The sequence below is a fragment of the Halyomorpha halys genome, unplaced genomic scaffold (genome assembly GCF_000696795.3).
Source record: "Halyomorpha halys isolate HHAL.00 unplaced genomic scaffold, Hhal_1.1 Scaffold425.1, whole genome shotgun sequence".
In the NCBI taxonomy this organism is placed as follows: domain Eukaryota; kingdom Metazoa; phylum Arthropoda; class Insecta; order Hemiptera; family Pentatomidae; genus Halyomorpha; species Halyomorpha halys.
The window spans coordinates 37,081-46,161 of record NW_027114575.1 but is presented as its reverse complement, the minus strand read 5'-3'; the positions used below and the strand labels follow the sequence as shown (position 1 = coordinate 46,161).

The window sequence follows — 9,081 nt, the reverse complement described above, 5'->3', positions numbered from 1 at the left end:
TTCCTTAAACCTATATAGTAAGTGCTTCGTTCAGTAGTTTGAAATATAAAAATATGTATACAGAAATACCCACATGCGCATATATATATATGTATAGTCATGTAATATACCAAAGATAGAGATAAAGGTGTCGGACTGGTACCTACTTACAGGTTTTCTTAATTGAAGACGTTGAGTGCAGTCGCCTCACTGTGCATAAATATATATTTGTGTTTAAATATTAATTTTGGTTTGTCATTATTTTCTTTATCTAATTTGTTGTTTAGTCATTTATCTTTAAGATAGATATTAAAGTAAATCAGCTTTTATGCTTATTGCCCACTAACACTCCAGTCGTCGCATGTCATATGAGAGGTGACCAAGGAACATTTTTGAGTGTAGTGAGCTCTTCTTTAAATCTGTAACAACCCTCTCCTATTCTGACTATCCTCCTATTCTTATGCTGCATAACTCCTTGTTAAGACAAAAAAATGTATGTTTAGTATAGATGTAAAAATTGTGGGCAGCATTATTCTGGCCATATTTGAGGTGTAAATTGCTCTTTTATCTATGAAAGTGGTTGAAGAAGATAAAAAGACGATAAGTTGATTCATTTCTCCAGTCCAAGCATATATAATTTAATTAGTTTTCTTAAATATCTATTAGATTTTTATAAGTAATTAAGTCAAAAATCTTTAACTCTGATTGTGTCATTCTATGTCACGTGTTCATGTACATAGAACTGGTATTTTATTTGAAATCATTATGTTAGTAATTTCTCTTATACCACACAAGAAATAGTTAGCTGCATCTAAAATAATCAAATATTTTACATTTTAATAAGAACTAGGAATCTAAATTTAAGACTCCGAGTTAAGAGAGAAAAAAAAAAAAAAAACATATAACAAAAACATGACAATTCCAGGATCAATAGAATATTTGGTCAAATCCGTTAATTAACTTATTAAAGACATTATTATCAGGGCTTGATATACTCTTTTTGTTGTTCTATCTTGGAATTGTTTGTCTCTCATGCACACAAACTTACTACATACAGGATTTAATGTCGAAAAATAATATTCTCCGATGCATTTCGTAATCAATACAGACACGTATGATGAATATAATGAATTCGTAGAATATTTCTATATTTGGGAAACGAAACTAATTTACATTTATAAGTTTACAAAATTTTAGTCCTACAGGCTCCTATTTTTCGTTATTTACAACAGCAGCCAAAATGGTTTCGAACAGTTGGGCGAATTGTACAAGTTCGTCGTATAGGCTTTATTCCAAGTGCTATTGGTAAGCATTGACAAAGTTTGGTGCTTCCAAGACTCTTCTGCTGTAAGAGGTTATAGTACGCTTCGATGTATTTGGTTGAGACATACGTGCATTATCAATTAGGACAATAAAAACCTCAATTTAAGTGGCAGGGAATGAACAATTTTTAAGAACTAGATGCGGGGCTCGTGGCATTTCCTACTTTTACTGTGGTGTTTATTCGATCCCTACTCTTTCACATCATTTTAATTCTAGACACCACATTAGCCGGTTGTAAAGTTTTGAATATATTAGATAAGCTAAAAAAGTAGCTCTATTTCTTGACTAGCGAAACCATCTAGTGTATAAGTCCCACTATTGATCAATGGATATAATTCAAAGAACAGGAAGTACTACGTGAAATTGCCAGTTGCATAATTTGCCGTAATGTGTTGGTGAAAGCTGACAAGCGACTTCAAGTTGTGGCGTCATTGCTTATCGCTGATAATCTGAAATCCTCACAACTTACTGAAATGATGGCGAGATAAGGCAGACCAGAATAGGTATGGGAAAATATCTTGTGACGGAAGAACGCATTGCTTTGAATCTTGGGTCACAGCCCGATGTCATTATTATACAATAAAGCTTAAATCAAAATCTAATATTAGTCTTACAACATTCTTATGTTTAAAGGAATTGCACAGTAAATGATAAAATGTATTATGTTTGTGAATCAATGGCCTGACTGGAATCTACTGATGTAGGTACTCTTAAAAATATCTGTGTGAAATAATCTAAAGATTAAGGTATTGTAAATTGAGAACTCAGTTTTCATGTTGAAACTCTTTTGTTTCCCATTTCAATTCTAGCCAAGAAGAAAAATTAAGTTCCTATTTAGACGCAATTTTTCTCTATTTTATTGTTCAGTTTCATTGGACAAAACAATTTTGAAACATCAATAATTGAACCATCATAATCTTAAAAACAAATTCGTTGGATAGCAATAAGTAAATATGAGTATAATAATCGAAATTCATATGTTATTATGTAATTGACAAAAGTCAAAATAATTACAAAAGGAGGTTGTAAGACGGTGAAAACCAAACTAAGATACTACAGTATACAATAAGAGGACCCGCAAGTCATTAACATTCTTGTATTTAATGGAAGATTATTGATTGACCGTGTGTATAGATGAATGGAATATGGTCCGGGTGCGGTAAAAATTTGACCGCACCCGGACCATATTCCATTCATTCTTGTATTTAAGTGTTTGCATTTATTTTGGAAACCCTTCATACCTACCCTGCGTGGTAGCCATACTTATCTTATGTATAAAACATTCATTTATAGTGAATATAAATACATTGCTTCTTGCAGCTGGTCCTTTAATTGTCACAAAAACAGCAAAACATACTTCATGAGAAATAATTCGTAGAGTGTTTTTTTTTATTTGCAATATCTTGAGTCTTTTGATATTTTGATTGTCAACCAAAACGTTCCGGAAATGAAAGGTCTTAAGAATCCTCAAAACATACTAATGATGTCAGAACAACATTTTTGAAAATGTAAGAGAAAATTTTTGAATATCAATGTGAACAAGTTGACTAAGTGGACAATTAAATTTATAATTAAACGATATTTCTACTTTGTCTTACTGTCTGTTGTAATTCCTTTACTTATTTCTACTTTCCGCCATTAAACACTTACATGTATTAAGCAGAGTCAGGTATTAAAAATAGAATTTATAGTTTTAATAATTCTATTATAGCAATTCAATATTACCTAGACGTCCATCAAATATAACGACATTCTGAATCGTATCTACTTTCTCTGAGAGAAATCAGTGCAGTGAATAGCTCCATTCTTTTATTGGTCATATGACCTCCTTATGCCTTATATCTTTCTTCTTTTTTTTTATTTATTTATTTACAATTAGTGGCATTAAAGAAACTGTTATAAATTTTAACTATTTACTATAAATGATAGATGTTATGTTAAAACAACATTTGTTGAACCATTAATTTTTCCCTTCTTATAAATTTCTAAGTGACTGAATGGGTTTTGCGAAATAAATATATTATTTATTGTGGTTTGAAAAATCTTAAAATACTTTTATAAGTAACTTAAACTTTATTATTCATAAATTTTAGAAACTTGACAAATATAAATGTGTGTGTTTTAACATTATATAAGTATAATATCAATTTCTTAACTTAATAGGTAAAAGTATTGATTTTAAATTTACGCAAGTTGAATAAAACATTTAATTATAGTCGAGGAGTTTTCTATCAAATAATGACATTTATACTTGTCCAAACTAAAGGTTTCAATACTTACATTTTCCTCTCTTAGCTATGTGTAACAAATCAACATTTTCAATAAAAATTTAAGTTATCTACATGATGTGCTCCAATAAGAATTTTTAAATAATAACTTTCCCAAGGTGGATATTATGACTTTAGTTGAAAATTCCATATATTTTTTTCCGTAGGTTTTCAAATACGAGATTCCCGAACTTTTGAATTTTGAAAGTGTAGGACAGGAGATGGGTTATTGGACACCAGGGCCCTGTTTTATAATGAAAGCTAATAGTATTAGTTGAAAATAGAAGTATAGAAACAACGTGTTAATTACACTAATACTTATTTTTTTCATAATAGGGAGTACTATTAATGATATTACAGGAGTTAAAAAGTACTAAAGCACAAGTTACTATTGTACAAGTTAGTGTAATTGTATTAAGTTAAATCGACAAGACTAATAGTATTAGTTTGTACTTTATTATGAAACAGGGCCCTGAAGTGGGTTAGTATAGTAAGGCACTTATCTCCAGGCCTGAGTTCAAGTATCACTATGGCAGATAATTAATTATTTTGTAACTAGCCGTGAGTCGACACTGAGCTCGGAAGACCCTCCTAGGACACACCCAGTCTCGGAGTGAGGAAAAAAGATGGTTGTTGAATGTGATTTCTCACCAAAATACAAACGTTGATCTAGAACTAGTAATTCCTTGCCATGTTTTAATTGTTTGTTTGTTTATTGGCGCGACAGACCGTGTTAATCCTAGTCCTCGTGCGATGTACTTAGGAAATACATCGTGCGTTTCTTGACGTGGTTTTCCATAGGATGGGTCCGTCACCCGCCTATTTTTGTGAGAGCCACAAATGCCCGGGGGGAGGTTGTGAGTGAGAATTGCATAGTTATAAGCTTGAAAAAATTCCGGATAGGGCCGGGGACTCGAACTCGCAATCTATGGGTTGACAGACAGGCGCGTTACCACGCTCCTACCGTCACTCCTCATGTGTGTGTTTATTAATATTAATTTAATTAATTATGTTTTAATTAAATCCATAAAAAACAATTAATTCATTAAACCGCATTTTTGTTTATCATTAATTCTAGATTATCAAGTCTCTCCCTAAAGGAAGAAATAAAAAAAAAAAGAAAATACTCATCAGATCTCAAAATTGCCATGAATTGGCATAAAAGAGATGAAAACACAGGGAAATAGTGAGAAAAGATTAGATTTAATGATCATTTGAAAAGTGTTGACAAAAATATTTTTTTAAGTATTTGTGTTTTGTGATTAATTTATCGCTTTGTTATCAGTTAAAATGTTCGCTTGCTTTTATAATTCCATAAAGTAAATTTGTCATTTATTTTTACTTAAAGATGTTTTGTTCAATTTTACAATGAATTACTCCAATTATTTTATTATTGCTTATTTATGAACTCTATCTGATTGAAACATAAAATATTAAGTAAATAATTAAATCCTTTAACTGCTAATGGTGACGTGAGGCTGGTATGTGGTAAGGATGCCAGGAGACAGGACTAGACACCATAAGTGCGAGGTGATTTTTCGGCCGCTTTTCGTCAATATTTACTTTTTACAGAATTGATTATTTTATTTTTAATTTTTAATTGTTTACCGTCTTTCTTTTTGACACGCTACTGGTGCAGTTAAAAACTTTTTCTAATTAAAAAAAATAATATATTTTGAAATGAATTTTATTAAATGTTACGGTAATGTTCCCTTATAAGTAAAATTTATTTTATTTTTTTCATAACAAAATGGCTGGACAAAATTTTTTTTGGACAAAATTTAATGGGCCGCTTTTGTGTGATGAATTTAAAACTAAACAGCCTCCTCCCGATGAATCTTGAACTCTGACTTAAAATAAAAATAGTTGAAAACAATATTAATGTTTTTTTTTATGTTTACTTTTAATATTAATACATTTTATCCCTTCCTTCTTTAAAATTAATCTGTGAACTCGTTGCATAAAAAAAATTGATAGATATGATGGATGCATCAATATGAAAAAACATTGTTATATTTATTTTAAAAGTTTTTGAAAAAATAAATACAAGATTATTAATGAGTTGATGAGCTTATCAATATTTAATCTATCCAACTATGATGAATGAATCGCACTTCATGATGCCGTCTGTATGAGATGAGCTGTTAATTATTCACTGACTCGTCGATTAACAACTTTACTGAAATATATACAGTCTTAATAGAAGAATAAGTTTCAGAAAGACTAACATGGTTAAAAGTTAATTGATAGGATTTTATATCAGAAAAACATTTAGGTAATACTTTCATCTAAATAATACATTATTGTAATAATCATTTTAAAAGCTTAAATTATTATAAATATTTATATATACATAGTTTACTGTAAAACTGAAATACAATAAAATGGTCAAGGTTGTGGTTAAAAAAGAACAAATAGTTTTTAACTATTTAATTCCCAAAAGTAGTTAAAATCTAGTAATTAAGTAGTTAAAAACTAAGTGGTAAAGTAGTTAGTAAACTAAGTAGTAAAGTAGTTAGTAAACTAAGTAGTAAAGTAGTTAGTAAACTAAGTTAGTAAACTAAGTAGTAAAGTAGTTAGTAAACTAAGTAGTAAAGTAGTTAGTAAACTAAGTGGTAAAGTAGTTAGTAAACTAAGTAGTAAAGTAGATAAAAACAATTTGTTCTTTTTTAACCGCAACCTTCACCATCTTCTTATATTATAAATATTGATTTGAACATTGAAAAGCAACAGTAAATTTTGAAAATTTCTGAAAGTTATTCACTGTCTAATTATCTGAATTACTCTATTTGAGAGCTGAGTAATGCCACTTTATATAATTTGATAAGATCTAAAATATTCCGACGTTATGAAAGTAATCGTGAAGTAGAAAAAGTTAATGGGTTAATTAAGAATATTTCAAGAAATGGTATGAATTGAAATACTGATAATAAATTTCATCGACATAAATTCGATATTTGACAAACAAGAAAAAAAACTATAGTTTAATAAATATTATATCACCCTCCTCCCCCCCCCCTATTCATTAGGTAATTTGATACATTTTTTATACTAAACATTCAATTTTTGTTGTTTGTTTAGCGATTGAGCACAATAATAATTTAACTGTTTAAGTGCTTACCTAAAATCTAATATTAAATATCTAAACGATATTCAATCGTAAATATTTGGTGTAACTCGAGTCTCGAAAGTCAATTACATATTATCTAAATTTCGTTTAGATTATTTTTCTAATGATCTTAGTTATCAAAACTTCTCGATGAAGGTCCGCCCCGGCTCCTAGAACACCAACAGTTGACCAGTTTTTTGTCCTATAATTAACCCTTTAAAGGCCCCAACCAATATATGCGGCAGTGAGAGGAGTGTCCACCTCCAAACGTATATATGCGGGCTATGAAATCCATACTTTAGCCGCATATATGTGGCCTGTGTTTAGAGCTGGGAAATCGAAACGATATATGAATATACCGATGTTTTTTTAAAAGATATATCGATCATTTCAATAGTTTACAATTATATTTTTATATTTAATTCGCCAATTTATTTTATTATCTAATTCTTCATTAAATACATTTTTCTCTTTAAGAACAACATTTTTATTTTAATAAAATAATTTTTGACTAATAATCTAAAATTATTTTAGATTATTAGTCTACAGCTGACGTATTGAATTAGTCCAGTACGATATGGAATTCCGTGTTAACTTACGTAATTAACAGTATCATTAATATTTTATAGTTTTATTTAAAAACATAATTCTTTTACTTCTTTTTTTATAGTGTTTCTCCAGTAATAAAATTTCTCGATTCAGGTAACATGTGTAGCTTCCTAACCCAGTGATATAGCGGACTGCGTCCCTCGCAAGCAGCCAAATTTTCACGTATTAAAAAAATATGGCAGAATATACCATATGTAATAAAAAAAGAACTGTTAAATATGCAAATCCCTAATGAATATTCAAATATACAATTAAACTTCTAAAAAACAGTTTAAAACTATGAAAGAAATTGCAGAAGGGATTAAAAACTAAACGAAAATGATTTTAAATGTTGTGTAATATTAAATTAAAAAAAAATCTAAAATATTAAAAAAATAAACACTTGAAATTAACAACAAAAGAAGAGGCCAATGGTTACATTTAAAAGGGATAAATAATTGTCAATATTAGATAAAACTAGAAATGAATATGAAGATAATTAAAAAAAAGTAAAAAAAAAAAAATAGTAGCTATGTAAATTTCTTAAAACTATATATGTAAATTGATAAAAATATAGAGTGAAATACTTTTTTAAAAATTAAAATATGAAAGTAATAGGAACTTACAGTTCCTATTATTGTTGTTCCTATTATTACAATTTAATACTGATTGTAAATTAGTATTAAAAGAAAATTGGCACTGATGTGTGATAGTATGATAATTAACAATATAAACAAGATGCACATGAATTTGTCAGTAGCATATTATTTTTTACAATTAAGTATGACATGCATTTCTTCAATTCGTTTAAATGGAACCTAATTTTCTATAGCTCGAAATATTTTTAAGGTCTTAAAAATAATGATCGTTTTAAATCAACAAAGGTATTGAAGACAAACCTTTAAGCTCATAAAATTATTGGGTTATTGGTTTCTAAAACAACTGATTTATTCCCATTAAAAATGTTACTATTATTTTCCATAATTGAGTTTCTCGAATTTTTTTCCAAAGAATCCACTTTTGCAGTAATATTGTAGGCAAGTTACTCAATGTTTAAATGAATTAATCATTTAAAATTTTCCTCTTCCAGCATACTTGCTCCTCGAATTTTTGTTTTATTTTAGTTAAAAAAAATAATTAGGGTTGTAAAGGAAAGTGAGATTGTTCCTTAATATTGAACCATTTATTATTTCATACATTATTATTACGTTATGTGTTTTATCGACACCTTATTAAAATCCGAGATTTCAATCAAATTTCTGAATCCAAGTTGTATAAATATAAATACCCTTTAGAAGATAAAAAAGTAACAGACTGAAATAAAACTCATTGTGCGTGTATTTAAACAACACAAGGAATTAGAAGGGAGATATATACATCTTGAATGGCAGGTTGATGTTCCTTAATCAAATCTTTTACAGGTGTGTGGGTATATATATATTCACACCCAAGATGTATAAACACCATTGGCATAAGTATACATAAATATAAATGCCAATTTCATCAGACTTCGTCTACTACTTTCAGTTTTCGAAACGCCAAAGTATTTTTCTTAAAATTATCGTTTTAAATACAACTTCTCCTGTAAATTTTATTGTCAAGCAATAAATCAAATTTCTAAAACAGTTTATTTTTAATTTTGAAATCTAGGGAATTATTACATACTATAATATGTAAGCTGTTACAAGAATTTATTGTATTTTATAAATTATAATATATACTAAAACATATATTTGTAACAAACATATATGTATATAAAATGTTTGGATTGATATCAATAAGTGAATGAATTAATTACATAGATATATAATTATC

General features: G+C 28.6%; 1 protein-coding gene across 1 annotated transcript in view; it reads right to left on the bottom strand.

Annotated features, from left to right (window-relative positions):
- LOC106682581 (sulfotransferase 4A1) overlaps positions 1-9,081 on the bottom strand; it is a 15,805-nt gene that overhangs the window by 6,202 nt on the left and 522 nt on the right. The window lies entirely within an intron of this gene.